Genomic DNA, 24,378 nt, shown 5'->3' with positions numbered 1-24,378 from the left:
TTACCAGCACTAATGCACCGGATCCCATCAGAACTCCGCAGTTAAGCGTGCTTGGGCGAGAGTAGTACTAAGTTGGGTGACCACTTGGGAAGTCCTCGTGTTGCACCCCTTTTTTATATTTCTTTTGCTCGTTACTTCAATTTCTCCCCGTTCTTTTCTTCCTTTCTTTACAAATGGCAACCTCGCACGCTCACGCCCATCGCGTTTCTTCTCCCCGACGTGTCCGCGCGGGCCCCGCCGGCCGTTCCCAGCACGTGCGTGCACCCACCGTCGCCTCGATCATGCCCCACCCCGCATGCGTTAAATGCAATTTGTGCGCATGGCATGTCGGGTGCGATCATACCAGCACTAATGCACCGGATCCCATCAGAACTCCGCAGTTAAGCGTGCTTGGGCGAGAGTAGTACTAAGTTGGGTGACCACTTGGGAAGTCCTCGTGTTGCACCCCTTTTTTATATTTCTTTTGCTCGTTACTTCAATTTCTCCCCGTTCTTTTCTTCCTTTCTTTACAAATGGCAACCTCGCACGCTCACGCCCATCGCGTTTCTTCTCCCCGACGTGTCCGCGCGGGCCCCGCCGGCCGTTCCCAGCACGTGCGTGCACCCACCGTCGCCTCGATCATGCCCACCCCGCATGCGTTAAATGCAATTTGTGCGCATGGCATGTCGGGTGCGATCATACCAGCACTAATGCACCGGATCCCATCAGAACTCCGCAGTTAAGCGTGCTTGGGCGAGAGTAGTACTAAGTTGGGTGACCACTTGGGAAGTCCTCGTGTTGCACCCCTTTTTTATATTTCTTTTGCTCGTTACTTCAATTTCTCCCCGTTCTTTTCTTCCTTTCTTTACAAATGGCAACCTCGCACGCTCACGCCCATCGCGTTTCTTCTCCCCGACGTGTCCGCGCGGGCCCCGCCGGCCGTTCCCAGCACGTGCGTGCACCCACCGTCGCCTCGATCATGCCCACCCCGCATGCGTTAAATGCAATTTGTGCGCATGGCATGTCGGGTGCGATCATACCAGCACTAATGCACCGGATCCCATCAGAACTCCGCAGTTAAGCGTGCTTGGGCGAGAGTAGTACTAAGTTGGGTGACCACTTGGGAAGTCCTCGTGTTGCACCCCTTTTTTATATTTCTTTTGCTCGTTACTTCAATTTCTCCCCGTTCTTTTCTTCCTTTCTTTACAAATGGCAACCTCGCACGCTCACGCCCATCGCGTTTCTTCTCCCCAACGTGTCCGCGCGGGCCCCGCCGGCCGTTCCCAGCACGTGCGTGCACCCACCGTCGCCTCGATCATGCCCACCCCGCATGCGTTAAATGCAATTTGTGCGCATGGCATGTCGGGTGCGATCATACCAGCACTAATGCACCGGATCCCATCAGAACTCCGCAGTTAAGCGTGCTTGGGCGAGAGTAGTACTAAGTTGGGTGACCACTTGGGAAGTCCTCGTGTTGCACCCCTTTTTTATATTTCTTTTGCTCGTTACTTCAATTTCTCCCCGTTCTTTTCTTCCTTTCTTTACAAATGGCAACCTCGCACGCTCACGCCCATCGCGTTTCTTCTCCCCGACGTGTCCGCGCGGGCCCCGCCGGCCGTTCCCAGCACGTGCGTGCACCCACCGTCGCCTCGATCATGCCCACCCCGCATGCGTTAAATGCAATTTGTGCGCATGGCATGTCGGGTGCGATCATACCAGCACTAATGCACCGGATCCCATCAGAACTCCGCAGTTAAGCGTGCTTGGGCGAGAGTAGTACTAAGTTGGGTGACCACTTGGGAAGTCCTCGTGTTGCACCCCTTTTTTATATTTCTTTTGCTCGTTACTTCAATTTCTCCCCGTTCTTTTCTTCCTTTCTTTACAAATGGCAACCTCGCACGCTCACGCCCATCGCGTTTCTTCTCCCCAACGTGTCCGCGCGGGCCCCGCCGGCCGTTCCCAGCACGTGCGTGCACCCACCGTCGCCTCGATCATGCCCACCCCGCATGCGTTAAATGCAATTTGTGCGCATGGCATGTCGGGTGCGATCATACCAGCACTAATGCACCGGATCCCATCAGAACTCCGCAGCTAAGCGTGCTTGGGCGAGAGTAGTACTAAGTTGGGTGACCACTTGGGAAGTCCTCGTGTTGCACCCCTTTTTTATATTTCTTTTGCTCGTTACTTCAATTTCTCCCCGTTCTTTTCTTCCTTTCTTTACAAATGGCAACCTCGCACGCTCACGCCCATCGCGTTTCTTCTCCCCAACGTGTCCGCGCGGGCCCCGCCGGCCGTTCCCAGCACGTGCGTGCACCCACCGTCGCCTCGATCATGCCCACCCCGCATGCGTTAAATGCAATTTGTGCGCATGGCATGTCGGGTGCGATCATACCAGCACTAATGCACCGGATCCCATCAGAACTCCGCAGTTAAGCGTGCTTGGGCGAGAGTAGTACTAAGTTGGGTGACCACTTGGGAAGTCCTCGTGTTGCACCCCTTTTTTATATTTCTTTTGCTCGTTACTTCAATTTCTCCCCGTTCTTTTCTTCCTTTCTTTACAAATGGCAACCTCGCACGCTCACGCCCATCGCGTTTCTTCTCCCCGACGTGTCCGCGCGGCCCCGCCGGCCGTTCCCAGCACGTGCGTGCACCCACCGTCGCCTCGATCATGCCCACCCCGCATGCGTTAAATGCAATTTGTGCGCATGGCATGTCGGGTGCGATCATACCAGCACTAATGCACCGGATCCCATCAGAACTCCGCAGTTAAGCGTGCTTGGGCGAGAGTAGTACTAAGTTGGGTGACCACTTGGGAAGTCCTCGTGTTGCACCCCTTTTTTATATTTCTTTTGCTCGTTACTTCAATTTCTCCCCGTTCTTTTCTTCCTTTCTTTACAAATGGCAACCTCGCACGCTCACGCCCATCGCGTTTCTTCTCCCCGACGTGTCCGCGCGGGCCCCGCCGGCCGTTCCCAGCACGTGCGTGCACCCACCGTCGCCTCGATCATGCCCACCCCGCATGCGTTAAATGCAATTTGTGCGCATGGCATGTCGGGTGCGATCATACCAGCACTAATGCACCGGATCCCATCAGAACTCCGCAGTTAAGCGTGCTTGGGCGAGAGTAGTACTAAGTTGGGTGACCACTTGGGAAGTCCTCGTGTTGCACCCCCTTTTTTATATTTCTTTTGCTCGTTACTTCAATTTCTCCCCGTTCTTTTCTTCCTTTCTTTACAAATGGCAACCTCGCACGCTCACGCCCATCGCGTTTCTTCTCCCCAACGTGTCCGCGCGGGCCCCGCCGGCCGTTCCCAGCACGTGCGTGCACCCACCGTCGCCTCGATCATGCCCACCCCGCATGCGTTAAATGCAATTTGTGCGCATGGCATGTCGGGTGCGATCATACCAGCACTAATGCACCGGATCCCATCAGAACTCCGCAGTTAAGCGTGCTTGGGCGAGAGTAGTACTAAGTTGGGTGACCACTTGGGAAGTCCTCGTGTTGCACCCCTTTTTTATATTTCTTTTGCTCGTTACTTCAATTTCTCCCCGTTCTTTTCTTCCTTTCTTTACAAATGGCAACCTCGCACGCTCACGCCCATCGCGTTTCTTCTCCCCGACGTGTCCGCGCGGGCCCCGCCGGCCGTTCCCAGCACGTGCGTGCACCCACCGTCGCCTCGATCATGCCCACCCCGCATGCGTTAAATGCAATTTGTGCGCATGGCATGTCGGGTGCGATCATACTAGCACTAATGCACCGGATCCCATCAGAACTCCGCAGTTAAGCGTGCTTGGGCGAGAGTAGTACTAAGTTGGGTGACCACTTGGGAAGTCCTCGTGTTGCACCCCTTTTTTATATTTCTTTTGCTCGTTACTTCAATTTCTCCCCGTTCTTTTCTTCCTTTCTTTACAAATGGCAACCTCGCACGCTCACGCCCATCGCGTTTCTTCTCCCCGACGTGTCCGCGCGGGCCCCGCCGGCCGTTCCCAGCACGTGCGTGCACCCACCGTCGCCTCGATCATGCCCACCCCGCATGCGTTAAATGCAATTTGTGCGCATGGCATGTCGGGTGCGATCATACCAGCACTAATGCACCGGATCCCATCAGAACTCCGCAGTTAAGCGTGCTTGGGCGAGAGTAGTACTAAGTTGGGTGACCACTTGGGAAGTCCTCGTGTTGCACCCCTTTTTTATATTTCTTTTGCTCGTTACTTCAATTTCTCCCCGTTCTTTTCTTCCTTTCTTTACAAATGGCAACCTCGCACGCTCACGCCCATCGCGTTTCTTCTCCCCAACGTGTCCGCGCGGGCCCTGCCGGCCGTTCCCAGCACGTGCGGGCACCCACCGTCGCCTCGATCATGCCCACCCCGCATGCGTTAAATGCAATTTGTGCGCATGGCATGTCGGGTGCGATCATACCAGCACTAATGCACCGGATCCCATCAGAACTCCGCAGTTAAGCGTGCTTGGGCGAGAGTAGTACTAAGTTGGGTGACCACTTGGGAAGTCCTCGTGTTGCACCCCTTTTTTATATTTCTTTTGCTCGTTACTTCAATTTCTCCCCGTTCTTTTCTTCCTTTCTTTACAAATGGCAACCTCGCACGCTCACGCCCATCGCGTTTCTTCTCCCCGACGTGTCCGCGCGGGCCCCGCCGGCCGTTCCCAGCACGTGCGTGCACCCACCGTCGCCTCAATCATGCCCACCCCGCATGCATTAAATGCAATTTGTGCGCATGGCATGTCGGGTGCGATCATACCAGCACTAATGCACCGGATCCCATCAGAACTCCGCAGTTAAGCGTGCTTGGGCGAGAGTAGTACTAAGTTGGGTGACCACTTGGGAAGTCCTCGTGTTGCACCCCTTTTTTATATTTCTTTTGCTCGTTACTTCAATTTCTCCCCGTTCTTTTCTTCCTTTCTTTACAAATGGCAACCTCGCACGCTCACGCCCATCGCGTTTCTTCTCCCCGACGTGTCCGCGCGGGCCCCGCCGGCCGTTCCCAGCACGTGCGTGCACCCACCGTCGCCTCGATCATGCCCACCCCGCATGCGTTAAATGCAATTTGTGCGCATGGCATGTCGGGTGCGATCATACCAGCACTAATGCACCGGATCCCATCAGAACTCCGCAGTTAAGCGTGCTTGGGCGAGAGTAGTACTAAGTTGGGTGACCACTTGGGAAGTCCTCGTGTTGCACCCCTTTTTTATATTTCTTTTGCTCGTTACTTCAATTTCTCCCCGTTCTTTTCTTCCTTTCTTTACAAATGGCAACCTCGCACGCTCACGCCCATCGCGTTTCTTCTCCCCGACGTGTCCGCGCGGGCCCCGCCGGCCGTTCCCAGCACGTGCGTGCACCCACCGTCGCCTCGATCATGCCCACCCCGCATGCGTTAAATGCAATTTGTGCGCATGGCATGTCGGGTGCGATCATACCAGCACTAATGCACCGGATCCCATCAGAACTCCGCAGTTAAGCGTGCTTGGGCGAGAGTAGTACTAAGTTGGGTGACCACTTGGGAAGTCCTCGTGTTGCACCCCTTTTTTATATTTCTTTTGCTCGTTACTTCAATTTCTCCCCGTTCTTTTCTTCCTTTCTTTACAAATGGCAACCTCGCACGCTCACGCCCATCGCGTTTCTTCTCCCCGACGTGTCCGCGCGGGCCCCGCCGGCCGTTCCCAGCACGTGCGTGCACCCACCGTCGCCTCGATCATGCCCACCCCGCATGCGTTAAATGCAATTTGTGCGCATGGCATGTCGGGTGCGATCATACCAGCACTAATGCACCGGATCCCATCAGAACTCCGCAGTTAAGCGTGCTTGGGCGAGAGTAGTACTAAGTTGGGTGACCACTTGGGAAGTCCTCGTGTTGCACCCCTTTTTTATATTTCTTTTGCTCGTTACTTCAATTTCTCCCCGTTCTTTTCTTCCTTTCTTTACAAATGGCAACCTCGCACGCTCACGCCCATCGCGTTTCTTCTCCCCGACGTGTCCGCGCGGGCCCCGCCGGCCGTTCCCAGCACGTGCGTGCACCCACCGTCGCCTCGATCATGCCCACCCGCATGCGTTAAATGCAATTTGTGCGCATGGCATGTCGGGTGCGATCATACCAGCACTAATGCACCGGATCCCATCAGAACTCCGCAGTTAAGCGTGCTTGGGCGAGAGTAGTACTAAGTTGGGTGACCACTTGGGAAGTCCTCGTGTTGCACCCCTTTTTTATATTTCTTTTGCTCGTTACTTCAATTTCTCCCCGTTCTTTTCTTCCTTTCTTTACAAATGGCAACCTCGCACGCTCACGCCCATCGCGTTTCTTCTCCCCAACGTGTCCGCGCGGGCCCCGCCGGCCGTTCCCAGCACGTGCGTGCACCCACCGTCGCCTCGATCATGCCCACCCCGCATGCGTTAAATGCAATTTGTGCGCATGGCATGTCGGGTGCGATCATACCAGCACTAATGCACCGGATCCCATCAGAACTCCGCAGTTAAGCGTGCTTGGGCGAGAGTAGTACTAAGTTGGGTGACCACTTGGGAAGTCCTCGTGTTGCACCCCTTTTTTATATTTCTTTTGCTCGTTACTTCAATTTCTCCCCGTTCTTTTCTTCCTTTCTTTACAAATGGCAACCTCGCACGCTCACGCCCATCGCGTTTCTTCTCCCCGACGTGTCCGCGCGGGCCCCGCCGGCCGTTCCCAGCACGTGCGTGCACCCACCGTCGCCTCGATCATGCCCACCCCGCATGCGTTAAATGCAATTTGTGCGCATGGCATGTCGGGTGCGATCATACCAGCACTAATGCACCGGATCCCATCAGAACTCCGCAGTTAAGCGTGCTTGGGCGAGAGTAGTACTAAGTTGGGTGACCACTTGGGAAGTCCTCGTGTTGCACCCCTTTTTTATATTTCTTTTGCTCGTTACTTCAATTTCTCCCCGTTCTTTTCTTCCTTTCTTTACAAATGGCAACCTCGCACGCTCACGCCCATCGCGTTTCTTCTCCCCGACGTGTCCGCGCGGGCCCTGCCGGCCGTTCCCAGCACGTGCGTGCACCCACCGTCGCCTCGATCATGCCCACCCCGCATGCGTTAAATGCAATTTGTGCGCATGGCATGTTGGGTGCGATCATACCAGCACTAATGCACCGGATCCCATCAGAACTCCGCAGTTAAGCGTGCTTGGGCGAGAGTAGTACTAAGTTGGGTGACCACTTGGGAAGTCCTCGTGTTGCACCCCTTTTTTATATTTCTTTTGCTCGTTACTTCAATTTCTCCCCGTTCTTTTCTTCCTTTCTTTACAAATGGCAACCTCGCACGCTCACGCCCATCGCGTTTCTTCTCCCCGACGTGTCCGCGCGGGCCCCGCCGGCCGTTCCCAGCACGTGCGTGCACCCACCGTCGCCTCGATCATGCCCACCCCGCATGCATTAAATGCAATTTGTGCGCATGGCATGTCGGGTGCGATCATACCAGCACTAATGCACCGGATCCCATCAGAACTCCGCAGTTAAGCGTGCTTGGGCGAGAGTAGTACTAAGTTGGGTGACCACTTGGGAAGTCCTCGTGTTGCACCCCTTTTTTATATTTCTTTTGCTCGTTACTTCAATTTCTCCCCGTTCTTTTCTTCCTTTCTTTACAAATGGCAACCTCGCACGCTCACGCCCATCGCGTTTCTTCTCCCCGACGTGTCCGCGCGGGCCCCGCCGGCCGTTCCCAGCACGTGCGTGCACCCACCGTCGCCTCGATCATGCCCACCCCGCATGCGTTAAATGCAATTTGTGCGCATGGCATGTCGGGTGCGATCATACCAGCACTAATGCACCGGATCCCATCAGAACTCCGCAGTTAAGCGTGCTTGGGCGAGAGTAGTACTAAGTTGGGTGACCACTTGGGAAGTCCTCGTGTTGCACCCCTTTTTTATATTTCTTTTGCTCGTTACTTCAATTTCTCCCCGTTCTTTTCTTCCTTTCTTTACAAATGGCAACCTCGCACGCTCACGCCCATCGCGTTTCTTCTCCCCAACGTGTCCGCGCGGGCCCCGCCGGCCGTTCCCAGCACGTGCGTGCACCCACCGTCGCCTCGATCATGCCCACCCCGCATGCGTTAAATGCAATTTGTGCGCATGGCATGTCGGGTGCGATCATACCAGCACTAATGCACCGGATCCCATCAGAACTCCGCAGTTAAGCGTGCTTGGGCGAGAGTAGTACTAAGTTGGGTGACCACTTGGGAAGTCCTCGTGTTGCACCCCTTTTTTATATTTCTTTTGCTCGTTACTTCAATTTCTCCCCGTTCTTTTCTTCCTTTCTTTACAAATGGCAACCTCGCACGCTCACGCCCATCGCGTTTCTTCTCCCCGACGTGTCCGCGCGGGCCCCGCCGGCCGTTCCCAGCACGTGCGTGCACCCACCGTCGCCTCGATCATGCCCACCCCGCATGCGTTAAATGCAATTTGTGCGCATGGCATGTCGGGTGCGATCATACCAGCACTAATGCACCGGATCCCATCAGAACTCCGCAGTTAAGCGTGCTTGGGCGAGAGTAGTACTAAGTTGGGTGACCACTTGGGAAGTCCTCGTGTTGCACCCCTTTTTTATATTTCTTTTGCTCGTTACTTCAATTTCTCCCCGTTCTTTTCTTCCTTTCTTTACAAATGGCAACCTCGCACGCTCACGCCCATCGCGTTTCTTCTCCCCGACGTGTCCGCGCGGGCCCCGCCGGCCGTTCCCAGCACGTGCGTGCACCCACCGTCGCCTCGATCATGCCCACCCTGCATGCGTTAAATGCAATTTGTGCGCATGGCATGTCGGGTGCGATCATACCAGCACTAATGCACCGGATCCCATCAGAACTCCGCAGTTAAGCGTGCTTGGGCGAGAGTAGTACTAAGTTGGGTGACCACTTGGGAAGTCCTCGTGTTGCACCCCTTTTTTATATTTCTTTTGCTCGTTACTTCAATTTCTCCCCGTTCTTTTCTTCCTTTCTTTACAAATGGCAACCTCGCACGCTCACGCCCATCGCGTTTCTTCTCCCCGACGTGTCCGCGCGGGCCCCGCCGGCCGTTCCCAGCACGTGCGTGCACCCACCGTCGCCTCGATCATGCCCACCCCGCATGCGTTAAATGCAATTTGTGCGCATGGCATGTCGGGTGCGATCATACCAGCACTAATGCACCGGATCCCATCAGAACTCCGCAGTTAAGCGTGCTTGGGCGAGAGTAGTACTAAGTTGGGTGACCACTTGGGAAGTCCTCGTGTTGCACCCCTTTTTTATATTTCTTTTGCTCGTTACTTCAATTTCTCCCCGTTCTTTTCTTCCTTTCTTTACAAATGGCAACCTCGCACGCTCACGCCCATCGCGTTTCTTCTCCCCGACGTGTCCGCGCGGGCCCCGCCGGCCGTTCCCAGCACGTGCGTGCACCCACCGTCGCCTCGATCATGCCCACCCCGCATGCGTTAAATGCAATTTGTGCGCATGGCATGTCGGGTGCGATCATACCAGCACTAATGCACCGGATCCCATCAGAACTCCGCAGTTAAGCGTGCTTGGGCGAGAGTAGTACTAAGTTGGGTGACCACTTGGGAAGTCCTCGTGTTGCACCCCTTTTTTATATTTCTTTTGCTCGTTACTTCAATTTCTCCCCGTTCTTTTCTTCCTTTCTTTACAAATGGCAACCTCGCACGCTCACGCCCATCGCGTTTCTTCTCCCCGACGTGTCCGCGCGGGCCCCGCCGGCCGTTCCCAGCACGTGCGTGCACCCACCGTCGCCTCGATCATGCCCACCCCGCATGCGTTAAATGCAATTTGTGCGCATGGCATGTCGGGTGCGATCATACCAGCACTAATGCACCGGATCCCATCAGAACTCCGCAGTTAAGCGTGCTTGGGCGAGAGTAGTACTAAGTTGGGTGACCACTTGAGAAGTCCTCGTGTTGCACCCCTTTTTTATATTTCTTTTGCTCGTTACTTCAATTTCTCCCCGTTCTTTTCTTCCTTTCTTTACAAATGGCAACCTCGCACGCTCACGCCCATCGCGTTTCTTCTCCCCGACGTGTCCGCGCGGGCCCCGCCGGCCGTTCCCAGCACGTGCGTGCACCCACCGTCGCCTCGATCATGCCCACCCCGCATGCGTTAAATGCAATTTGTGCGCATGGCATGTCGGGTGCGATCATACCAGCACTAATGCACCGGATCCCATCAGAACTCCGCAGTTAAGCGTGCTTGGGCGAGAGTAGTACTAAGTTGGGTGACCACTTGGGAAGTCCTCGTGTTGCACCCCTTTTTTATATTTCTTTTGCTCGTTACTTCAATTTCTCCCCGTTCTTTTCTTCCTTTCTTTACAAATGGCAACCTCGCACGCTCACGCCCATCGCGTTTCTTCTCCCCGACGTGTCCGCGCGGGCCCCGCCGGCCGTTCCCAGCACGTGCGTGCACCCACCGTCGCCTCGATCATGCCCATCCCGCATGCGTTAAATGCAATTTGTGCGCATGGCATGTCGGGTGCGATCATACCAGCACTAATGCACCGGATCCCATCAGAACTCCGCAGTTAAGCGTGCTTGGGCGAGAGTAGTACTAAGTTGGGTGACCACTTGGGAAGTCCTCGTGTTGCACCCCTTTTTTATATTTCTTCTCCCCGACGTGTCCGCGCGGGCCCCGCCGGCCGTTCCCAGCACGTGCGTGCACCCACCGTCGCCTCGATCATGCCCACCCCGCATGCGTTAAATGCAATTTGTGCGCATGGCATGTCGGGTGCGATCATACCAGCACTAATGCACCGGATCCCATCAGAACTCCGCAGTTAAGCGTGCTTGGGCGAGAGTAGTACTAAGTTGGGTGACCACTTGGGAAGTCCTCGTGTTGCACCCCTTTTTTATATTTTCTTTTGCTCGTTACTTCAATTTCTCCCCGTTCTTTTCTTCCTTTCTTTACAAATGGCAACCTCGCACGCTCACGCCCATCGCGTTTCTTCTCCCCAACGTGTCCGCGCGGGCCCCGCCGGCCGTTCCCAGCACGTGCGTGCACCCACCGTCGCCTCGATCATGCCCACCCCGCATGCGTTAAATGCAATTTGTGCGCATGGCATGTCGGGTGCGATCATACCAGCACTAATGCACCGGATCCCATCAGAACTCCGCAGTTAAGCGTGCTTGGGCGAGAGTAGTACTAAGTTGGGTGACCACTTGGGAAGTCCTCGTGTTGCACCCCTTTTTTATATTTCTTTTGCTCGTTACTTCAATTTCTCCCCGTTCTTTTCTTCCTTTCTTTACAAATGGCAACCTCGCACGCTCACGCCCATCGCGTTTCTTCTCCCCGACGTGTCCGCGCGGGCCCCGCCGGCCGTTCCCAGCACGTGCGTGCACCCACCGTCGCCTCGATCATGCCCACCCCGCATGCGTTAAATGCAATTTGTGCGCATGGCATGTCGGGTGCGATCATACCAGCACTAATGCACCGGATCCCATCAGAACTCCGCAGTTAAGCGTGCTTGGGCGAGAGTAGTACTAAGTTGGGTGACCACTTGGGAAGTCCTCGTGTTGCACCCCTTTTTTATATTTCTTTTGCTCGTTACTTCAATTTCTCCCCGTTCTTTTCTTCCTTTCTTTACAAATGGCAACCTCGCACGCTCACGCCCATCGCGTTTCTTCTCCCCGACGTGTCCGCGCGGGCCCCGCCGGCCGTTCCCAGCACGTGCGTGCACCCACCGTCGCCTCGATCATGCCCACCCCGCATGCGTTAAATGCAATTTGTGCGCATGGCATGTCGGGTGCGATCATACCAGCACTAATGCACCGGATCCCATCAGAACTCCGCAGTTAAGCGTGCTTGGGCGAGAGTAGTACTAAGTTGGGTGACCACTTGGGAAGTCCTCGTGTTGCACCCCTTTTTTATATTTCTTTTGCTCGTTACTTCAATTTCTCCCCGTTCTTTTCTTCCTTTCTTTACAAATGGCAACCTCGCACGCTCACGCCCATCGCGTTTCTTCTCCCCAACGTGTCCGCGCGGGCCCCGCCGGCCGTTCCCAGCACGTGCGTGCACCCACCGTCGCCTCGATCATGCCCACCCCGCATGCGTTAAATGCAATTTGTGCGCATGGCATGTCGGGTGCGATCATACCAGCACTAATGCACCGGATCCCATCAGAACTCCGCAGTTAAGCGTGCTTGGGCGAGAGTAGTACTAAGTTGGGTGACCACTTGGGAAGTCCTCGTGTTGCACCCCTTTTTTATATTTCTTTTGCTCGTTACTTCAATTTCTCCCCGTTCTTTTCTTCCTTTCTTTACAAATGGCAACCTCGCACGCTCACGCCCATCGCGTTTCTTCTCCCCGACGTGTCCGCGCGGGCCCCGCCGGCCGTTCCCAGCACGTGCGTGCACCCACCGTCGCCTCGATCATGCCCACCCCGCATGCGTTAAATGCAATTTGTGCGCATGGCATGTCGGGTGCGATCATACCAGCACTAATGCACCGGATCCCATCAGAACTCCGCAGTTAAGCGTGCTTGGGCGAGAGTAGTACTAAGTTGGGTGACCACTTGGGAAGTCCTCGTGTTGCACCCCTTTTTTATATTTCTTTTGCTCGTTACTTCAATTTCTCCCCGTTCTTTTCTTCCTTTCTTTACAAATGGCAACCTCGCACGCTCACGCCCATCGCGTTTCTTCTCCCCGACGTGTCCGCGCGGGCCCCGCCGGCCGTTCCCAGCACGTGCGTGCACCCACCGTCGCCTCGATCATGCCCACCCCGCATGCGTTAAATGCAATTTGTGCGCATGGCATGTCGGGTGCGATCATACCAGCACTAATGCACCGGATCCCATCAGAACTCCGCAGTTAAGCGTGCTTGGGCGAGAGTAGTACTAAGTTGGGTGACCACTTGGGAAGTCCTCGTGTTGCACCCCTTTTTTATATTTCTTTTGCTCGTTACTTCAATTTCTCCCCGTTCTTTTCTTCCTTTCTTTACAAATGGCAACCTCGCACGCTCACGCCCATCGCGTTTCTTCTCCCCAACGTGTCCGCGCGGGCCCCGCCGGCCGTTCCCAGCACGTGCGTGCACCCACCGTCGCCTCGATCATGCCCACCCCGCATGCGTTAAATGCAATTTGTGCGCATGGCATGTCGGGTGCGATCATACCAGCACTAATGCACCGGATCCCATCAGAACTCCGCAGTTAAGCGTGCTCGGGCGAGAGTAGTACTAAGTTGGGTGACCACTTGGGAAGTCCTCGTGTTGCACCCCTTTTTTATATTTCTTTTGCTCGTTACTTCAATTTCTCCCCGTTCTTTTCTTCCTTTCTTTACAAATGGCAACCTCGCACGCTCACGCCCATCGCGTTTCTTCTCCCCGACGTGTCCGCGCGGGCCCCGCCGGCCGTTCCCAGCACGTGCGTGCACCCACCGTCGCCTCGATCATGCCCACCCCGCATGCGTTAAATGCAATTTGTGCGCATGGCATGTCGGGTGCGATCATACCAGCACTAATGCACCGGATCCCATCAGAACTCCGCAGTTAAGCGTGCTTGGGCGAGAGTAGTACTAAGTTGGGTGACCACTTGGGAAGTCCTCGTGTTGCACCCCTTTTTTATATTTCTTTTGCTCGTTACTTCAATTTCTCCCCGTTCTTTTCTTCCTTTCTTTACAAATGGCAACCTCGCACGCTCACGCCCATCGCGTTTCTTCTCCCCGACGTGTCCGCGCGGGCCCCGCCGGCCGTTCCCAGCACGTGCGTGCACCCACCGTCGCCTCGATCATGCCCACCCCGCATGCGTTAAATGCAATTTGTGCGCATGGCATGTCGGGTGCGATCATACCAGCACTAATGCACCGGATCCCATCAGAACTCCGCAGTTAAGCGTGCTTGGGCGAGAGTAGTACTAAGTTGGGTGACCACTTGGGAAGTCCTCGTGTTGCACCCCTTTTTTATATTTCTTTTGCTCGTTACTTCAATTTCTCCCCGTTCTTTCTTCCTTTCTTTACAAATGGCAACCTCGCACGCTCACGCCCATCGCGTTTCTTCTCCCCAACGTGTCCGCGCGGGCCCCGCCGGCCGTTCCCAGCACGTGCGTGCACCCACCGTCGCCTCGATCATGCCCACCCCGCATGCGTTAAATGCAATTTGTGCGCATGGCATGTCGGGTGCGATCATACCAGCACTAATGCACCGGATCCCATCAGAACTCCGCAGTTAAGCGTGCTTGGGCGAGAGTAGTACTAAGTTGGGTGACCACTTGGGAAGTCCTCGTGTTGCACCCCTTTTTTATATTTCTTTTGCTCGTTACTTCAATTTCTCCCCGTTCTTTTCTTCCTTTCTTTACAAATGGCAACCTCGCACGCTCACGCCCATCGCGTTTCTTCTCCCCGACGTGTCCGCGCGGGCTCCGCCGGCCGTTCCCAGCACGTGCGTGCACCCCACCGTCGCCTCGATCATGCCCACCCCGCATGCGTTAAATGCAATTTGTGCGCATGGCATGTCGGGTGCGATCATACCAGCACTAATGCACCGGATCCCATCAGAACTCCGCAGTTAAGCGTGCTTGGGCGAGAGTAGTACTAAGTTGGGTGACCACTTGGGAAGTCCTCGTGTTGCACCCCTTTTTTATATTTCTTTTGCTCGTTACTTCAATTTCTCCCCGTTCTTTTCTTCCTTTCTTTACAAATGGCAACCTCGCACGCTCACGCCCATCGCGTTTCTTCTCCCCGACGTGTCCGCGCGGGCCCCGCCGGCCGTTCCCAGCACGTGCGTGCACCCACCGTCGCCTCGATCATGCCCACCCCGCATGCGTTAAATGCAATTTGTGCGCATGGCATGTCGGGTGCGATCATACCAGCACTAATGCACCGGATCCCATCAGAACTCCGCATTAAGCGTGCTTGGGCGAGAGTAGTACTAAGTTGGGTGACCACTTGGGAAGTCCTCGTGTTGCACCCCTTTTTTATATTTCTTCTCCCCGACGTGTCCGCGCGGGCCCCGCCGGCCGTTCCCAGCACGAGCGTGCACCCACCGTCGCCTCGATCATGCCCACCCCGCATGCGTTAAATGCAATTTGTGCGCATGGCATGTCGGGTGCGATCATACCAGCACTAATGCACCGGATCCCATCAGAACTCCGCAGTTAAGCGTGCTTGGGCGAGAGTAGTACTAAGTTGGGTGACCACTTGGGAAGTCCTCGTGTTGCACCCCTTTTTTATATTTCTTCTCCCCGACGTGTCCGCGCGGGCCCCGCCGGCCGTTCCCAGCACGTGCGTGCACCCACCGTCGCCTCGATCATGCCCACCCCGCATGCGTTAAATGCAATTTGTGCGCATGGCATGTCGGGTGCGATCATACCAGCACTAATGCACCGGATCCCATCAGAACTCCGCAGTTAAGCGTGCTTGGGCGAGAGTAGTACTAAGTTGGGTGACCACTTGGGAAGTCCTCGTGTTGCACCCCTTTTTTATATTTCTTTTGCTCGTTACTTCAATTTCTCCCCGTTCTTTTCTTCCTTTCTTTACAAATGGCAACCTCGCACGCTCACGCCCATCGCGTTTCTTCTCCCCGACGTGTCCGCGCGGGCCCCGCCGGCCGTTCCCAGCACGTGCGTGCACCCACCGTCGCCTCGATCATGCCCACCCCGCATGCGTTAAATGCAATTTGTGCGCATGGCATGTCGGGTGCGATCATACCAGCACTAATGCACCGGATCCCATCAGAACTCCGCAGTTAAGCGTGCTTGGGCGAGAGTAGTACTAAGTTGGGTGACCACTTGGGAAGTCCTCGTGTTGCACCCCTTTTTTATATTTCTTTTGCTCGTTACTTCAATTTCTCCCCGTTCTTTTCTTCCTTTCTTTACAAATGGCAACCTCGCACGCTCACGCCCATCGCGTTTCTTCTCCCCGACGTGTCTGCGCGGGCTCCGCCGGCCGTTCCCAGCACGTGCGTGCACCCACCGTCGCCTCGATCATGCCCACCCCGCATGCGTTAAATGCAATTTGTGCGCATGGCATGTCGGGTGCGATCATACCAGCACTAATGCACCGGATCCCATCAGAACTCCGCAGTTAAGCGTGCTTGGGCGAGAGTAGTACTAAGTTGGGTGACCACTTGGGAAGTCCTCGTGTTGCACCCCTTTTTTATATTTCTTTTGCTCGTTACTTCAATTTCTCCCCGTTCTTTTCTTCCTTTCTTTACAAATGGCAACCTCGCACGCTCACGCCCATCGCGTTTCTTCTCCCCGACGTGTCCGCGCGGGCCCCGCCGGCCGTTCCCAGCACGTGCGTGCACCCACCGTCGCCTCGATCATGCCCACCCCGCATGCGTTAAATGCAATTTATGCGCATGGCATGTCGGGTGCGATCATACCAGCACTAATGCACCGGATCCCATCAGAACAACGCAGTTAAGCGTGCTTGGGCGAGAGTAGTACTAAGTTGGGTGACCACTTGGGAAGTCCTCGTGTTGCACCCCTTTTTTATATTTCTTCTCCCCGACGTGTCCGCGCGGGCCCCGCCGGCCGTTCCCAGCACGTGCGTGCACCCACCGTCGCCTCGATCATGCCCACCCCGCATGCGTTAAATGCAATTTGTGCGCATGGCATGTCGGGTGCGATCATACCAGCACTAATGCACCGGATCCCATCAGAACTCCGCAGTTAAGCGTGCTTGGGCGAGAGTAGTACTAAGTTGGGTGACCACTTGGGAAGTCCTCGTGTTGCACCCCTTTTTTATATTTCTTCTCCCCGACGTGTCCGCGCGGGCCCCGCCGGCCGTTCCCAGCACGTGCGTGCACCCACCGTCGCCTCGATCATGCCCACCCCGCATGCGTTAAATGCAATTTGTGCGCATGGCATGTCGGGTGCGATCATACCAGCACTAATGCACCGGATCCCATCAGAACTCCGCAGTTAAGCGTGCTTGGGCGAGAGTAGTACTAAGTTGGGTGACCACTTGGGAAGTCCTCGTGTTGCACCCCTTTTTTATATTTCTTTTGCTCGTTACTTCAATTTCTCCCCGTTCTTTTCTTCCTTTCTTTACAAATGGCAACCTCGCACGCTCACGCCCATCGCGTTTCTTCTCCCCGACGTGTCCGCGCGGGCCCCGCCGGCCGTTCCCAGCACGTGCGTGCACCCACCGTCGCCTCGATCATGCCCACCCCGCATGCGTTAAATGCAATTTGTGCGCATGGCATGTCGGGTGCGATCATACCAGCACTAATGCACCGGATCCCATCAGAACTCCGCAGTTAAGCGTGCTTGGGCGAGAGTAGTACTAAGTTGGGTGACCACTTGCGAAGTCCTCGTGTTGCACCCCTTTTTTATATTTCTTCTCCCCGACGTGTCCGCGCGGGCCCCGCCGGCCGTTCCCAGCACGTGCGTGCACCCACCGTCGCCTCGATCATGCCCACCCCGCATGCGTTAAATGCAATTTGTGCGCATGGCATGTCGGGTGCGATCATACCAGCACTAATGCACCGGATCCCATCAGAACTCCGCAGTTAAGCGTGCTTGGGCGAGAGTAGTACTAAGTTGGGTGACCACTTGGGAAGTCCTCGTGTTGCACCCCTTTTTTATATTTCTTCTCCCCGACGTGTCCGCGCGGGCCCCGCCGGCCGTTCCCAGCACGTGCGTGCACCCACCGTCGCCTCGATCATGCCCACCCCGCATGCGTTAAATGCAATTTGTGCGCATGGCATGTCGGGTGCGATCATACCAGCACTAATGCACCGGATCCCATCAGAACTCCGCAGTTAAGCGTGCTTGGGCGAGAGTAGTACTAAGTTGGGTGACCACTTGGGAAGTTCTCGTGTTGCACCCCTTTTTTATATTTCTTCTCCCCGACGTGTCCGCGCGGGCCCCGCCGGCCGTTCCCAGCACGTGCGTGCACCCACCGTCGCCTCGATCATGCCCACCCCGCATGCGTTAAATGCAATTTGTGCGCATGGCATGTCGGGTGCGATCATACCAGCACTAATGCACCGGATCCCATCAGAACTCCGCAGTTAAGCGTGCTTGGGCGAGAGTAGTACTAAGTTGGGTGACCACTTGGGAAGTCCTCGTGTTGCACCCCTTTTTTATATTTCTTTTGCTCGTTACTTCAATTTCTCCCCGTTCTTTTCTTCCTTTCTTTACAAATGGCAACCTCGCACGCTCACGCCCATCGCGTTTCTTCTCCCCGACGTGTCCGCGCGGGCCCCGCCGGCCGTTCCCAGCACGTGCGTGCACCCACCGTCGCCTCGATCATGCCCACCCCGCATGCGTTAAATGCAATTTGTGCGCATGGCATGTCGGGTGCGATCATACCAGCACTAATGCACCGGATCCCATCAGAATTCCGCAGTTAAGCGTGCTTGGGCGAGAGTAGTACTAAGTTGGGTGACCACTTGGGAAGTCCTCGTGTTGCACCCCTTTTTTATATTTCTTCTCCCCGACGTGTCCGCGCGGGCCCCGCCGGCCGTTCCCAGCACGTGCGTGCACCCACCGTCGCCTCGATCATGCCCACCCCGCATGCGTTAAATGCAATTTGTGCGCATGGCATGTCGGGTGCGATCATACCAGCACTAATGCACCGGATCCCATCAGAACTCCGCAGTTAAGCGTGCTTGGGCGAGAGTAGTACTAAGTTGGGTGACCACTTGGGAAGTCCTCGTGTTGCACCCCTTTTTTATATTTCTTTTGCTCGTTACTTCAATTTCTCCCCGTTCTTTTCTTCCTTTCTTTACAAATGGCAACCTCGCACGCTCACGCCCATCGCGTTTCTTCTCCCCGACGTGTCCGCGCGGGCCCCGCCGGCCGTTCCCAGCACGTGCGTGCACCCACCGTCGCCTCGATCATGCCCACCCCGCATGCGTTAAATGCAATTTGTGCGCATGGCATGTCGGGTGCGATCATACCAGCACTAATGCACCGGATCCCATCAGAACTCCGCAGTTAAGCGTGCTTGGGCGAGAGTAGTACTAAGTTGGGTGACCACTTGGGAAGTCCTCGTGTTGCACCCCTTTTTTATATTTCTTCTCCCCGACGTGTCCGCGCGGGCCCCGCCGGCCGTTCCCAGCACGTGCGTGCACCCACCGTCGCCTCGATCATGCCCACCCCGCATGCGTTAAATGCAATTTGTGCGCATGGCATGTCGGGTGCGATCATACCAGCACTAATGCACCGGATCCCATCAGAACTCCGCAGTTAAGCGTGCTTGGGCGAGAGTAGTACTAAGTTGGGTGACCACTTGGGAAGTCCTCGTGTTGCACCCCTTTTTTATATTTCTTCTCCCCGACGTGTCCGCGCGGGCCCCGCCGGCCGTTCCCAGCACGTGCGTGCACCCACCGTCGCCTCGATCATGCCCACCCCGCATGCGTTAAATGCAATTTGTGCGCATGGCATGTCGGGTGCGATCATACCAGCACTAATGCACCGGATCCCATCAGAACTCCGCAGTTAAGCGTGCTTGGGCGAGAGTAGTACTAAGTTGGGTGACCACTTGGGAAGTCCTCGTGTTGCACCCCTTTTTTATATTTCTTCTCCCCGACGTGTCCGCGCGGGCCCCGCCGGCCGTTCCCAGCACGTGCGTGCACCCACCGTCGCCTCGATCATGCCCACTCCGCATGCGTTAAATGCAATTTGTGCGCATGGCATGTCGGGTGCGATCATACCAGCACTAATGCACCGGATCCCATCAGAACTCCGCAGTTAAGCGTGCTTGGGCGAGAGTAGTACTAAGTTGGGTGACCACTTGGGAAGTCCTCGTGTTGCACCCCTTTTTTATATTTCTTCTCCCCGACGTGTCCGCGCGGGCCCCGCCGGCCGTTCCCAGCACGTGCGTGCACCCACCGTCGCCTCGATCATGCCCACCCCGCATGCGTTAAATGCAATTTGTGCGCATGGCATGTCGGGTGCGATCATACCAGCACTAATGCACCGGATCCCATCAGAACTCCGCAGTTAAGCGTGCTTGGGCGAGAGTAGTACTAAGTTGGGTGACCACTTGGGAAGTCCTCGTGTTGCACCCCTTTTTTATATTTCTTCTCCCCGACGTGTTCGCGCGGGCCCCGCCGGCCGTTCCCAGCACGTGCGTGCACCCACCGTCGCCTCGATCATGACCACCCCGCATGCGTTAAATGCAATTTGTGCGCATGGCATGTCGGGTGCGATCATACCAGCACTAATGCACCGGATTCCATCAGAACTCCGCAGTTAAGCGTGCTTGGGCGAGAGTAGTACTAAGTTGGGTGACCACTTGGGAAGTCCTCGTGTTGCACCCCTTTTTTATATTTCTTTTGCTCGTTACTTCAATTTCTCCCCGTTCTTTTCTTCCTTTCTTTACAAATGGCAACCTCGCACGCTCACGCCCATCGCGTTTCTTCTCCCCGACGTGTCCGCGCGGGCCCCGCCGGCCGTTCCCAGCACGTGCGTGCACCCACCGTCGCCTCGATCATGCCCACCCCGCATGCGTTAAATGCAATTTGTGCGCATGGCATGTCGGGTGCGATCATACCAGCACTAATGCACCGGATCCCATCAGAACTCCGCAGTTAAGCGTGCTTGGGCGAGAGTAGTACTAAGTTGGGTGACCACTTGGGAAGTCCTCGTGTTGCACCCCTTTTTTATATTTCTTCTCCCCGACGTGTCCGCGCGGGCCCCGCCGGCCGTTCCCAGCACGTGCGTGCACCCACCGTCGCCTCGATCATGCCCACCCCGCATGCGTTAAATGCAATTTGTGCGCATGGCATGTCGGGTGCGATCATACCAGCACTAATGCACCGGATCCCATCAGAACTCCGCAGTTAAGCGTGCTTGGGCGAGAGTAGTACTAAGTTGGGTGACCACTTGGGAAGTCCTCGTGTTGCACCCCTTTTTTATATTTCTTCTCCCCGACGTGTCCGCGCGGGCCCCGCCGGCCGTTCCCAGCACGTGCGTGCACCCACCGTCGCCTCGATCATGCCCACCCCGCATGCGTTAAATGCAATTTGTGCGCATGGCATGTCGGGTGCGATCATACCAGCACTAATGCACCGGATCCCATCAGAACTCCGCAGTTAAGCGTGCTTGGGCGAGAGTAGTACTAAGTTGGGTGACCACTTGGGAAGTCCTCGTGTTGCACCCCTTTTTTATATTTCTTCTCCCCGACGTGTCCGCGCGGGCCCCGCCGGCCGTTCCCAGCACGTGCGTGCACCCACCGTCGCCTCGATCATGCCCACCCCGCATGCGTTAAATGCAATTTGTGCGCATGGCATGTCGGGTGCGATCATTCCAGCACTAATGCACCGGATCCCATCAGAACTCCGCAGTTAAGCGTGCTTGGGCGAGAGTAGTACTAAGTTGGGTGACCACTTGGGAAGTCCTCGTGTTGCACCCCTTTTTTATATTTCTTCTCCCCGACGTGTCCGCGCGGGCCCCGCCGGCCGTTCCCAGCACGTGCGTGCACCCACCGTCGCCTCGATCATGCCCACCCCGCATGCGTTAAATGCAATTTGTGCGCATGGCATGTCGGGTGCGATCATACCAGCACTAATGCACCGGATCCCATCAGAACTCCGCAGTTAAGCGTGCTTGGGCGAGAGTAGTACTAAGTTGGGTGACCACTTGGGAAGTCCTCGTGTTGCACCCCTTTTTTATATTTCTTCTCCCCGACGTGTCCGCGCGGGCCCCGCCGGCCGTTCCCAGCACGTGCGTGCACCCACCGTCGCCTCGATCATGCCCACTCCGCATGCGTTAAATGCAATTTGTGCGCATGGCATGTCGGGTGCGATCATACCAGCACTAATGCACCGGATCCCATCAGAACTCCGCAGTTAAGCGTGCTTGGGCGAGAGTAGTACTAAGTTGGGTGACCACTTGGGAAGTCCTCGTGTTGCACCCCTTTTTTATATTTCTTCTCCCCGACGTGTCCGCGCGGGCCCCGCCGGCCGTTCCCAGCACGTGCGTGCACCCACCGTCGCCTCGATCATGCCCACCCCGCATGCGTTAAATGCAATTTGTGCGCATGGCATGTCGGGTGCGATCATACCAGCACTAATGCACCGGATCCCATCAGAACTCCGCAGTTAAGCGTGCTTGGGCGAGAGTAGTACTAAGTTGGGTGACCACTTGGGAAGTCCTCGTGTTGCACCCCTTTTTTATATTTCTTCTCCCCGACGTGTCCGCGCGGGCCCCGCCGGCCGTTCCCAGCACGTGCGTGCACCCACCGTCGCCTCGATCATGCCCACCCCGCATGCGTTAAATGCAATTTGTGCGCATGGCATGTCGGGTGCGATCATACCAGCACTAATGCACCGGATCCCATCAGAACTCCGCAGTTAAGCGTGCTTGGGCGAGAGTAGTACTAAGTTGGGTGACCACTTGGGAAGTCCTCGTGTTGCACCCCTTTTTTATATTTCTTTTGCTCGTTACTTCAATTTCTCCCCGTTCTTTTCTTCCTTTCTTTACAAATGGCAACCTCGCACGCTCACGCCCATCGCGTTTCTTCTCCCCGACGTGTCCGCGCGGGCCCCGCCGGCCGTTCCCAGCACGTGCGTGCACCCACCGTCGCCTCGATCATGCCCACCCCGCATGCGTTAAATGCAATTTGTGCGCATGGCATGTCGGGTGCGATCATACCAGCACTAATGCACCGGATCCCATCAGAACTCCGCAGTTAAGCGTGCTTGGGCGAGAGTAGTACTAAGTTGGGTGACCACTTGGGAAGTCCTCGTGTTGCACCCCTTTTTTATATTTCTTCTCCCCGACGTGTCCGCGCGGGCCCCACCGGCCGTTCCCAGCACGTGCGTGCACCCACCGTCGCCTCGATCATGCCCACCCCGCATGCGTTAAATGCAATTTGTGCGCATGGCATGTCGGGTGCGTTCATACCAGCACTAATGCACCGGATCCCATCAGAACTCCGCAGTTAAGCGTGCTTGGGCGAGAGTAGTACTAAGTTGGGTGACCACTTGGGAAGTCCTCGTGTTGCACCCCTTTTTTATATTTCTTCTCCCCGACGTGTCCGCGCGGGCCCCGCCGGCCGTTCCCAGCACGTGCGTGCACCCACCGTCGCCTCGATCATGCCCACCCCGCATGCGTTAAATGCAATTTGTGCGCATGGCATGTCGGGTGCGATCATACCAGCACTAATGCACCGGATTCCATCAGAACTCCGCAGTTAAGCGTGCTTGGGCGAGAGTAGTACTAAGTTGGGTGACCACTTGGGAAGTCCTCGTGTTGCACCCCTTTTTTATATTTCTTTTGCTCGTTACTTCAATTTCTCCCCGTTCTTTTCTTCCTTTCTTTACAAATGGCAACCTCGCACGCTCACGCCCATCGCGTTTCTTCTCCCCGACGTGTCCGCGCGGGCCCCGCCGGCCGTTCCCAGCACGTGCGTGCACCCACCGTCGCCTCGATCATGCCCACCCCGCATGCGTTAAATGCAATTTGTGCGCATGGCATGTCGGGTGCGATCATACCAGCACTAATGCACCGGATCCCATCAGAACTCCGCAGTTAAGCGTGCTTGGGCGAGAGTAGTACTAAGTTGGGTGACCACTTGGGAAGTCCTCGTGTTGCACCCCTTTTTTATATTTCTTCTCCCCGACGTGTCCGCGCGGGCCCCGCCGGCCGTTCCCAGCACGTGCGTGCACCCACCGTCGCCTCGATCATGCCCACCCCGCATGCGTTAAATGCAATTTGTGCGCATGGCATGTCGGGTGCGATCATACCAGCACTAATGCACCGGATCCCATCAGAACTCCGCAGTTAAGCGTGCTTGGGCGAGAGTAGTACTAAGTTGGGTGACCACTTGGGAAGTCCTCGTGTTGCACCCCTTTTTTATATTTCTTTTGCTCGTTACTTCAATTTCTCCCCGTTCTTTTCTTCCTTTCTTTACAAATGGCAACCTCGCACGCTCACGCCCATCGCGTTTCTTCTCCCCGACGTGTCCGCGCGGGCCCCGCCGGCCGTTCCCAGCACGTGCGTGCACCCACCGTCGCCTCGATCATGCCCACCCCGCATGCGTTAAATGCAATTTGTGCGCATGGCATGTCGGGTGCGATCATACCAGCACTAATGCACCGGATCCCATCAGAACTCCGCAGTTAAGCGTGCTTGGGCGAGAGTAGTACTAAGTTGGGTGACCACTTGGGAAGTCCTCGTGTTGCACCCCTTTTTTATATTTCTTCTCCCCGACGTGTCCGCGCGGGCCCCGCCGGCCGTTCCCAGCACGTGCGTGCACCCACCGTCGCCTCGATCATGCCCACCCCGCATGCGTTAAATGCAATTTGTGCGCATGGCATGTCGGGTGCGATCATACCAGCACTAATGCACCGGATCCCATCAGAACTCCGCAGTTAAGCGTGCTTGGGCGAGAGTAGTACTAAGTTGGGTGACCACTTGGGAAGTCCTCGTGTTGCACCCCTTTTTTATATTTCTTCTCCCCGACGTGTCCGCGCGGGCCCCGCCGGCCGTTCCCA

The 24,378-nt window shown here is 56.0% G+C and overlaps 77 non-coding genes and 2 pseudogenes across 77 annotated transcripts; all 79 read left to right on the top strand.

Moving 5' to 3' along the window:
• On the top strand, positions 1-109 carry LOC147782113 (5S ribosomal RNA; annotated as a pseudogene; the record flags this gene model as incomplete).
• A 220-nt stretch (positions 110-329) lies between these two features.
• LOC147782112 (5S ribosomal RNA) lies at positions 330-448 on the top strand. The gene has a single exon (XR_015418767.1). It is a non-coding gene; the product is annotated as a 5S ribosomal RNA (ribosomal RNA).
• A 219-nt stretch (positions 449-667) lies between these two features.
• On the top strand, positions 668-786 carry LOC147782111 (5S ribosomal RNA). The gene has a single exon (XR_015418766.1). It is a non-coding gene; the product is annotated as a 5S ribosomal RNA (ribosomal RNA).
• A 219-nt stretch (positions 787-1,005) lies between these two features.
• Positions 1,006-1,124, top strand: LOC147782110 (5S ribosomal RNA). The gene has a single exon (XR_015418765.1). It is a non-coding gene; the product is annotated as a 5S ribosomal RNA (ribosomal RNA).
• Positions 1,125-1,343: 219 nt separating this feature from the next.
• On the top strand, positions 1,344-1,462 carry LOC147782109 (5S ribosomal RNA). The gene has a single exon (XR_015418764.1). It is a non-coding gene; the product is annotated as a 5S ribosomal RNA (ribosomal RNA).
• A 219-nt stretch (positions 1,463-1,681) lies between these two features.
• Positions 1,682-1,800, top strand: LOC147782108 (5S ribosomal RNA). The gene has a single exon (XR_015418763.1). It is a non-coding gene; the product is annotated as a 5S ribosomal RNA (ribosomal RNA).
• A 219-nt stretch (positions 1,801-2,019) lies between these two features.
• Positions 2,020-2,138, top strand: LOC147782107 (5S ribosomal RNA). Its single transcript, XR_015418769.1, has one exon. It is a non-coding gene; the product is annotated as a 5S ribosomal RNA (ribosomal RNA).
• A 219-nt stretch (positions 2,139-2,357) lies between these two features.
• On the top strand, positions 2,358-2,476 carry LOC147782106 (5S ribosomal RNA). Its single transcript, XR_015418762.1, has one exon. It is a non-coding gene; the product is annotated as a 5S ribosomal RNA (ribosomal RNA).
• A 218-nt stretch (positions 2,477-2,694) lies between these two features.
• On the top strand, positions 2,695-2,813 carry LOC147782105 (5S ribosomal RNA). Its single transcript, XR_015418760.1, has one exon. It is a non-coding gene; the product is annotated as a 5S ribosomal RNA (ribosomal RNA).
• A 219-nt stretch (positions 2,814-3,032) lies between these two features.
• On the top strand, positions 3,033-3,151 carry LOC147782104 (5S ribosomal RNA). Its single transcript, XR_015418759.1, has one exon. It is a non-coding gene; the product is annotated as a 5S ribosomal RNA (ribosomal RNA).
• Positions 3,152-3,371: 220 nt separating this feature from the next.
• LOC147782103 (5S ribosomal RNA) lies at positions 3,372-3,490 on the top strand. The gene has a single exon (XR_015418758.1). It is a non-coding gene; the product is annotated as a 5S ribosomal RNA (ribosomal RNA).
• A 219-nt stretch (positions 3,491-3,709) lies between these two features.
• LOC147782102 (5S ribosomal RNA) lies at positions 3,710-3,828 on the top strand. Its single transcript, XR_015418780.1, has one exon. It is a non-coding gene; the product is annotated as a 5S ribosomal RNA (ribosomal RNA).
• A 219-nt stretch (positions 3,829-4,047) lies between these two features.
• Positions 4,048-4,166, top strand: LOC147782101 (5S ribosomal RNA). The gene has a single exon (XR_015418757.1). It is a non-coding gene; the product is annotated as a 5S ribosomal RNA (ribosomal RNA).
• Positions 4,167-4,385: 219 nt separating this feature from the next.
• Positions 4,386-4,504, top strand: LOC147782100 (5S ribosomal RNA). Its single transcript, XR_015418756.1, has one exon. It is a non-coding gene; the product is annotated as a 5S ribosomal RNA (ribosomal RNA).
• Positions 4,505-4,723: 219 nt separating this feature from the next.
• LOC147782099 (5S ribosomal RNA) lies at positions 4,724-4,842 on the top strand. The gene has a single exon (XR_015418755.1). It is a non-coding gene; the product is annotated as a 5S ribosomal RNA (ribosomal RNA).
• Positions 4,843-5,061: 219 nt separating this feature from the next.
• Positions 5,062-5,180, top strand: LOC147782098 (5S ribosomal RNA). The gene has a single exon (XR_015418754.1). It is a non-coding gene; the product is annotated as a 5S ribosomal RNA (ribosomal RNA).
• Positions 5,181-5,399: 219 nt separating this feature from the next.
• LOC147782097 (5S ribosomal RNA) lies at positions 5,400-5,518 on the top strand. Its single transcript, XR_015418753.1, has one exon. It is a non-coding gene; the product is annotated as a 5S ribosomal RNA (ribosomal RNA).
• Positions 5,519-5,737: 219 nt separating this feature from the next.
• LOC147782096 (5S ribosomal RNA) lies at positions 5,738-5,856 on the top strand. Its single transcript, XR_015418752.1, has one exon. It is a non-coding gene; the product is annotated as a 5S ribosomal RNA (ribosomal RNA).
• Positions 5,857-6,074: 218 nt separating this feature from the next.
• Positions 6,075-6,193, top strand: LOC147782095 (5S ribosomal RNA). The gene has a single exon (XR_015418751.1). It is a non-coding gene; the product is annotated as a 5S ribosomal RNA (ribosomal RNA).
• A 219-nt stretch (positions 6,194-6,412) lies between these two features.
• Positions 6,413-6,531, top strand: LOC147782094 (5S ribosomal RNA). Its single transcript, XR_015418749.1, has one exon. It is a non-coding gene; the product is annotated as a 5S ribosomal RNA (ribosomal RNA).
• A 219-nt stretch (positions 6,532-6,750) lies between these two features.
• Positions 6,751-6,869, top strand: LOC147782093 (5S ribosomal RNA). The gene has a single exon (XR_015418748.1). It is a non-coding gene; the product is annotated as a 5S ribosomal RNA (ribosomal RNA).
• Positions 6,870-7,088: 219 nt separating this feature from the next.
• LOC147782092 (5S ribosomal RNA) lies at positions 7,089-7,207 on the top strand. The gene has a single exon (XR_015418747.1). It is a non-coding gene; the product is annotated as a 5S ribosomal RNA (ribosomal RNA).
• Positions 7,208-7,426: 219 nt separating this feature from the next.
• Positions 7,427-7,545, top strand: LOC147782091 (5S ribosomal RNA). The gene has a single exon (XR_015418746.1). It is a non-coding gene; the product is annotated as a 5S ribosomal RNA (ribosomal RNA).
• Positions 7,546-7,764: 219 nt separating this feature from the next.
• On the top strand, positions 7,765-7,883 carry LOC147782090 (5S ribosomal RNA). Its single transcript, XR_015418745.1, has one exon. It is a non-coding gene; the product is annotated as a 5S ribosomal RNA (ribosomal RNA).
• A 219-nt stretch (positions 7,884-8,102) lies between these two features.
• Positions 8,103-8,221, top strand: LOC147782089 (5S ribosomal RNA). The gene has a single exon (XR_015418744.1). It is a non-coding gene; the product is annotated as a 5S ribosomal RNA (ribosomal RNA).
• A 219-nt stretch (positions 8,222-8,440) lies between these two features.
• LOC147782088 (5S ribosomal RNA) lies at positions 8,441-8,559 on the top strand. The gene has a single exon (XR_015418743.1). It is a non-coding gene; the product is annotated as a 5S ribosomal RNA (ribosomal RNA).
• Positions 8,560-8,778: 219 nt separating this feature from the next.
• LOC147782087 (5S ribosomal RNA) lies at positions 8,779-8,897 on the top strand. Its single transcript, XR_015418742.1, has one exon. It is a non-coding gene; the product is annotated as a 5S ribosomal RNA (ribosomal RNA).
• Positions 8,898-9,116: 219 nt separating this feature from the next.
• On the top strand, positions 9,117-9,235 carry LOC147782086 (5S ribosomal RNA). Its single transcript, XR_015418741.1, has one exon. It is a non-coding gene; the product is annotated as a 5S ribosomal RNA (ribosomal RNA).
• A 219-nt stretch (positions 9,236-9,454) lies between these two features.
• LOC147782085 (5S ribosomal RNA) lies at positions 9,455-9,573 on the top strand. Its single transcript, XR_015418740.1, has one exon. It is a non-coding gene; the product is annotated as a 5S ribosomal RNA (ribosomal RNA).
• A 219-nt stretch (positions 9,574-9,792) lies between these two features.
• On the top strand, positions 9,793-9,911 carry LOC147782084 (5S ribosomal RNA). The gene has a single exon (XR_015418770.1). It is a non-coding gene; the product is annotated as a 5S ribosomal RNA (ribosomal RNA).
• Positions 9,912-10,130: 219 nt separating this feature from the next.
• LOC147782083 (5S ribosomal RNA) lies at positions 10,131-10,249 on the top strand. The gene has a single exon (XR_015418738.1). It is a non-coding gene; the product is annotated as a 5S ribosomal RNA (ribosomal RNA).
• Positions 10,250-10,468: 219 nt separating this feature from the next.
• Positions 10,469-10,587, top strand: LOC147782082 (5S ribosomal RNA). Its single transcript, XR_015418737.1, has one exon. It is a non-coding gene; the product is annotated as a 5S ribosomal RNA (ribosomal RNA).
• A 133-nt stretch (positions 10,588-10,720) lies between these two features.
• LOC147782081 (5S ribosomal RNA) lies at positions 10,721-10,839 on the top strand. Its single transcript, XR_015418736.1, has one exon. It is a non-coding gene; the product is annotated as a 5S ribosomal RNA (ribosomal RNA).
• Positions 10,840-11,059: 220 nt separating this feature from the next.
• LOC147782080 (5S ribosomal RNA) lies at positions 11,060-11,178 on the top strand. The gene has a single exon (XR_015418735.1). It is a non-coding gene; the product is annotated as a 5S ribosomal RNA (ribosomal RNA).
• A 219-nt stretch (positions 11,179-11,397) lies between these two features.
• LOC147782079 (5S ribosomal RNA) lies at positions 11,398-11,516 on the top strand. Its single transcript, XR_015418734.1, has one exon. It is a non-coding gene; the product is annotated as a 5S ribosomal RNA (ribosomal RNA).
• Positions 11,517-11,735: 219 nt separating this feature from the next.
• On the top strand, positions 11,736-11,854 carry LOC147782078 (5S ribosomal RNA). The gene has a single exon (XR_015418733.1). It is a non-coding gene; the product is annotated as a 5S ribosomal RNA (ribosomal RNA).
• A 219-nt stretch (positions 11,855-12,073) lies between these two features.
• On the top strand, positions 12,074-12,192 carry LOC147782077 (5S ribosomal RNA). The gene has a single exon (XR_015418732.1). It is a non-coding gene; the product is annotated as a 5S ribosomal RNA (ribosomal RNA).
• Positions 12,193-12,411: 219 nt separating this feature from the next.
• On the top strand, positions 12,412-12,530 carry LOC147782076 (5S ribosomal RNA). Its single transcript, XR_015418731.1, has one exon. It is a non-coding gene; the product is annotated as a 5S ribosomal RNA (ribosomal RNA).
• A 219-nt stretch (positions 12,531-12,749) lies between these two features.
• LOC147782075 (5S ribosomal RNA) lies at positions 12,750-12,868 on the top strand. Its single transcript, XR_015418730.1, has one exon. It is a non-coding gene; the product is annotated as a 5S ribosomal RNA (ribosomal RNA).
• Positions 12,869-13,087: 219 nt separating this feature from the next.
• LOC147782074 (5S ribosomal RNA) lies at positions 13,088-13,206 on the top strand. The gene has a single exon (XR_015418771.1). It is a non-coding gene; the product is annotated as a 5S ribosomal RNA (ribosomal RNA).
• A 219-nt stretch (positions 13,207-13,425) lies between these two features.
• Positions 13,426-13,544, top strand: LOC147782073 (5S ribosomal RNA). Its single transcript, XR_015418729.1, has one exon. It is a non-coding gene; the product is annotated as a 5S ribosomal RNA (ribosomal RNA).
• Positions 13,545-13,763: 219 nt separating this feature from the next.
• LOC147782072 (5S ribosomal RNA) lies at positions 13,764-13,882 on the top strand. Its single transcript, XR_015418727.1, has one exon. It is a non-coding gene; the product is annotated as a 5S ribosomal RNA (ribosomal RNA).
• Positions 13,883-14,100: 218 nt separating this feature from the next.
• On the top strand, positions 14,101-14,219 carry LOC147782071 (5S ribosomal RNA). The gene has a single exon (XR_015418726.1). It is a non-coding gene; the product is annotated as a 5S ribosomal RNA (ribosomal RNA).
• Positions 14,220-14,439: 220 nt separating this feature from the next.
• LOC147782070 (5S ribosomal RNA) lies at positions 14,440-14,558 on the top strand. Its single transcript, XR_015418725.1, has one exon. It is a non-coding gene; the product is annotated as a 5S ribosomal RNA (ribosomal RNA).
• Positions 14,559-14,777: 219 nt separating this feature from the next.
• LOC147782069 (5S ribosomal RNA) lies at positions 14,778-14,895 on the top strand. Its single transcript, XR_015418796.1, has one exon. It is a non-coding gene; the product is annotated as a 5S ribosomal RNA (ribosomal RNA).
• Positions 14,896-15,028: 133 nt separating this feature from the next.
• LOC147782068 (5S ribosomal RNA) lies at positions 15,029-15,147 on the top strand. The gene has a single exon (XR_015418724.1). It is a non-coding gene; the product is annotated as a 5S ribosomal RNA (ribosomal RNA).
• A 133-nt stretch (positions 15,148-15,280) lies between these two features.
• On the top strand, positions 15,281-15,399 carry LOC147782067 (5S ribosomal RNA). The gene has a single exon (XR_015418723.1). It is a non-coding gene; the product is annotated as a 5S ribosomal RNA (ribosomal RNA).
• A 219-nt stretch (positions 15,400-15,618) lies between these two features.
• LOC147782066 (5S ribosomal RNA) lies at positions 15,619-15,737 on the top strand. The gene has a single exon (XR_015418722.1). It is a non-coding gene; the product is annotated as a 5S ribosomal RNA (ribosomal RNA).
• Positions 15,738-15,956: 219 nt separating this feature from the next.
• On the top strand, positions 15,957-16,075 carry LOC147782065 (5S ribosomal RNA). The gene has a single exon (XR_015418721.1). It is a non-coding gene; the product is annotated as a 5S ribosomal RNA (ribosomal RNA).
• A 219-nt stretch (positions 16,076-16,294) lies between these two features.
• On the top strand, positions 16,295-16,413 carry LOC147782064 (5S ribosomal RNA; annotated as a pseudogene).
• A 133-nt stretch (positions 16,414-16,546) lies between these two features.
• On the top strand, positions 16,547-16,665 carry LOC147782063 (5S ribosomal RNA). The gene has a single exon (XR_015418720.1). It is a non-coding gene; the product is annotated as a 5S ribosomal RNA (ribosomal RNA).
• Positions 16,666-16,798: 133 nt separating this feature from the next.
• Positions 16,799-16,917, top strand: LOC147782062 (5S ribosomal RNA). The gene has a single exon (XR_015418719.1). It is a non-coding gene; the product is annotated as a 5S ribosomal RNA (ribosomal RNA).
• A 219-nt stretch (positions 16,918-17,136) lies between these two features.
• On the top strand, positions 17,137-17,255 carry LOC147782061 (5S ribosomal RNA). Its single transcript, XR_015418777.1, has one exon. It is a non-coding gene; the product is annotated as a 5S ribosomal RNA (ribosomal RNA).
• Positions 17,256-17,388: 133 nt separating this feature from the next.
• Positions 17,389-17,507, top strand: LOC147782060 (5S ribosomal RNA). Its single transcript, XR_015418718.1, has one exon. It is a non-coding gene; the product is annotated as a 5S ribosomal RNA (ribosomal RNA).
• A 133-nt stretch (positions 17,508-17,640) lies between these two features.
• On the top strand, positions 17,641-17,759 carry LOC147782059 (5S ribosomal RNA). Its single transcript, XR_015418677.1, has one exon. It is a non-coding gene; the product is annotated as a 5S ribosomal RNA (ribosomal RNA).
• A 133-nt stretch (positions 17,760-17,892) lies between these two features.
• LOC147782058 (5S ribosomal RNA) lies at positions 17,893-18,011 on the top strand. Its single transcript, XR_015418716.1, has one exon. It is a non-coding gene; the product is annotated as a 5S ribosomal RNA (ribosomal RNA).
• Positions 18,012-18,230: 219 nt separating this feature from the next.
• On the top strand, positions 18,231-18,349 carry LOC147782057 (5S ribosomal RNA). The gene has a single exon (XR_015418790.1). It is a non-coding gene; the product is annotated as a 5S ribosomal RNA (ribosomal RNA).
• A 133-nt stretch (positions 18,350-18,482) lies between these two features.
• LOC147782056 (5S ribosomal RNA) lies at positions 18,483-18,601 on the top strand. Its single transcript, XR_015418715.1, has one exon. It is a non-coding gene; the product is annotated as a 5S ribosomal RNA (ribosomal RNA).
• A 219-nt stretch (positions 18,602-18,820) lies between these two features.
• Positions 18,821-18,939, top strand: LOC147782055 (5S ribosomal RNA). The gene has a single exon (XR_015418714.1). It is a non-coding gene; the product is annotated as a 5S ribosomal RNA (ribosomal RNA).
• A 133-nt stretch (positions 18,940-19,072) lies between these two features.
• On the top strand, positions 19,073-19,191 carry LOC147782054 (5S ribosomal RNA). Its single transcript, XR_015418713.1, has one exon. It is a non-coding gene; the product is annotated as a 5S ribosomal RNA (ribosomal RNA).
• Positions 19,192-19,324: 133 nt separating this feature from the next.
• On the top strand, positions 19,325-19,443 carry LOC147782053 (5S ribosomal RNA). Its single transcript, XR_015418712.1, has one exon. It is a non-coding gene; the product is annotated as a 5S ribosomal RNA (ribosomal RNA).
• Positions 19,444-19,576: 133 nt separating this feature from the next.
• LOC147782052 (5S ribosomal RNA) lies at positions 19,577-19,695 on the top strand. The gene has a single exon (XR_015418711.1). It is a non-coding gene; the product is annotated as a 5S ribosomal RNA (ribosomal RNA).
• Positions 19,696-19,828: 133 nt separating this feature from the next.
• On the top strand, positions 19,829-19,947 carry LOC147782051 (5S ribosomal RNA). Its single transcript, XR_015418710.1, has one exon. It is a non-coding gene; the product is annotated as a 5S ribosomal RNA (ribosomal RNA).
• A 133-nt stretch (positions 19,948-20,080) lies between these two features.
• LOC147782050 (5S ribosomal RNA) lies at positions 20,081-20,199 on the top strand. Its single transcript, XR_015418785.1, has one exon. It is a non-coding gene; the product is annotated as a 5S ribosomal RNA (ribosomal RNA).
• Positions 20,200-20,418: 219 nt separating this feature from the next.
• Positions 20,419-20,537, top strand: LOC147782049 (5S ribosomal RNA). Its single transcript, XR_015418709.1, has one exon. It is a non-coding gene; the product is annotated as a 5S ribosomal RNA (ribosomal RNA).
• A 133-nt stretch (positions 20,538-20,670) lies between these two features.
• On the top strand, positions 20,671-20,789 carry LOC147782048 (5S ribosomal RNA). Its single transcript, XR_015418708.1, has one exon. It is a non-coding gene; the product is annotated as a 5S ribosomal RNA (ribosomal RNA).
• A 133-nt stretch (positions 20,790-20,922) lies between these two features.
• On the top strand, positions 20,923-21,041 carry LOC147782047 (5S ribosomal RNA). The gene has a single exon (XR_015418707.1). It is a non-coding gene; the product is annotated as a 5S ribosomal RNA (ribosomal RNA).
• Positions 21,042-21,174: 133 nt separating this feature from the next.
• Positions 21,175-21,293, top strand: LOC147782046 (5S ribosomal RNA). Its single transcript, XR_015418782.1, has one exon. It is a non-coding gene; the product is annotated as a 5S ribosomal RNA (ribosomal RNA).
• Positions 21,294-21,426: 133 nt separating this feature from the next.
• Positions 21,427-21,545, top strand: LOC147782045 (5S ribosomal RNA). The gene has a single exon (XR_015418705.1). It is a non-coding gene; the product is annotated as a 5S ribosomal RNA (ribosomal RNA).
• A 133-nt stretch (positions 21,546-21,678) lies between these two features.
• Positions 21,679-21,797, top strand: LOC147782044 (5S ribosomal RNA). The gene has a single exon (XR_015418704.1). It is a non-coding gene; the product is annotated as a 5S ribosomal RNA (ribosomal RNA).
• Positions 21,798-21,930: 133 nt separating this feature from the next.
• LOC147782043 (5S ribosomal RNA) lies at positions 21,931-22,049 on the top strand. The gene has a single exon (XR_015418703.1). It is a non-coding gene; the product is annotated as a 5S ribosomal RNA (ribosomal RNA).
• A 133-nt stretch (positions 22,050-22,182) lies between these two features.
• On the top strand, positions 22,183-22,301 carry LOC147782042 (5S ribosomal RNA). Its single transcript, XR_015418702.1, has one exon. It is a non-coding gene; the product is annotated as a 5S ribosomal RNA (ribosomal RNA).
• A 219-nt stretch (positions 22,302-22,520) lies between these two features.
• Positions 22,521-22,639, top strand: LOC147782041 (5S ribosomal RNA). Its single transcript, XR_015418701.1, has one exon. It is a non-coding gene; the product is annotated as a 5S ribosomal RNA (ribosomal RNA).
• Positions 22,640-22,772: 133 nt separating this feature from the next.
• LOC147782040 (5S ribosomal RNA) lies at positions 22,773-22,891 on the top strand. The gene has a single exon (XR_015418791.1). It is a non-coding gene; the product is annotated as a 5S ribosomal RNA (ribosomal RNA).
• Positions 22,892-23,024: 133 nt separating this feature from the next.
• LOC147782039 (5S ribosomal RNA) lies at positions 23,025-23,143 on the top strand. The gene has a single exon (XR_015418784.1). It is a non-coding gene; the product is annotated as a 5S ribosomal RNA (ribosomal RNA).
• Positions 23,144-23,362: 219 nt separating this feature from the next.
• Positions 23,363-23,481, top strand: LOC147782038 (5S ribosomal RNA). The gene has a single exon (XR_015418700.1). It is a non-coding gene; the product is annotated as a 5S ribosomal RNA (ribosomal RNA).
• Positions 23,482-23,614: 133 nt separating this feature from the next.
• On the top strand, positions 23,615-23,733 carry LOC147782037 (5S ribosomal RNA). The gene has a single exon (XR_015418699.1). It is a non-coding gene; the product is annotated as a 5S ribosomal RNA (ribosomal RNA).
• A 219-nt stretch (positions 23,734-23,952) lies between these two features.
• LOC147782036 (5S ribosomal RNA) lies at positions 23,953-24,071 on the top strand. The gene has a single exon (XR_015418698.1). It is a non-coding gene; the product is annotated as a 5S ribosomal RNA (ribosomal RNA).
• Positions 24,072-24,204: 133 nt separating this feature from the next.
• On the top strand, positions 24,205-24,323 carry LOC147782035 (5S ribosomal RNA). The gene has a single exon (XR_015418697.1). It is a non-coding gene; the product is annotated as a 5S ribosomal RNA (ribosomal RNA).
• Positions 24,324-24,378: the final 55 nt, after the last annotated feature.

The sequence above is a fragment of the Cucurbita pepo genome, unplaced genomic scaffold (assembly GCF_057944985.1).
Source record: "Cucurbita pepo subsp. pepo isolate OVF unplaced genomic scaffold, ASM5794498v1 scafford_120, whole genome shotgun sequence".
Classification (NCBI taxonomy): Eukaryota; Viridiplantae; Streptophyta; class Magnoliopsida; order Cucurbitales; family Cucurbitaceae; genus Cucurbita; species Cucurbita pepo.
This window is presented reverse-complemented; position numbering and strand designations above follow the sequence as displayed.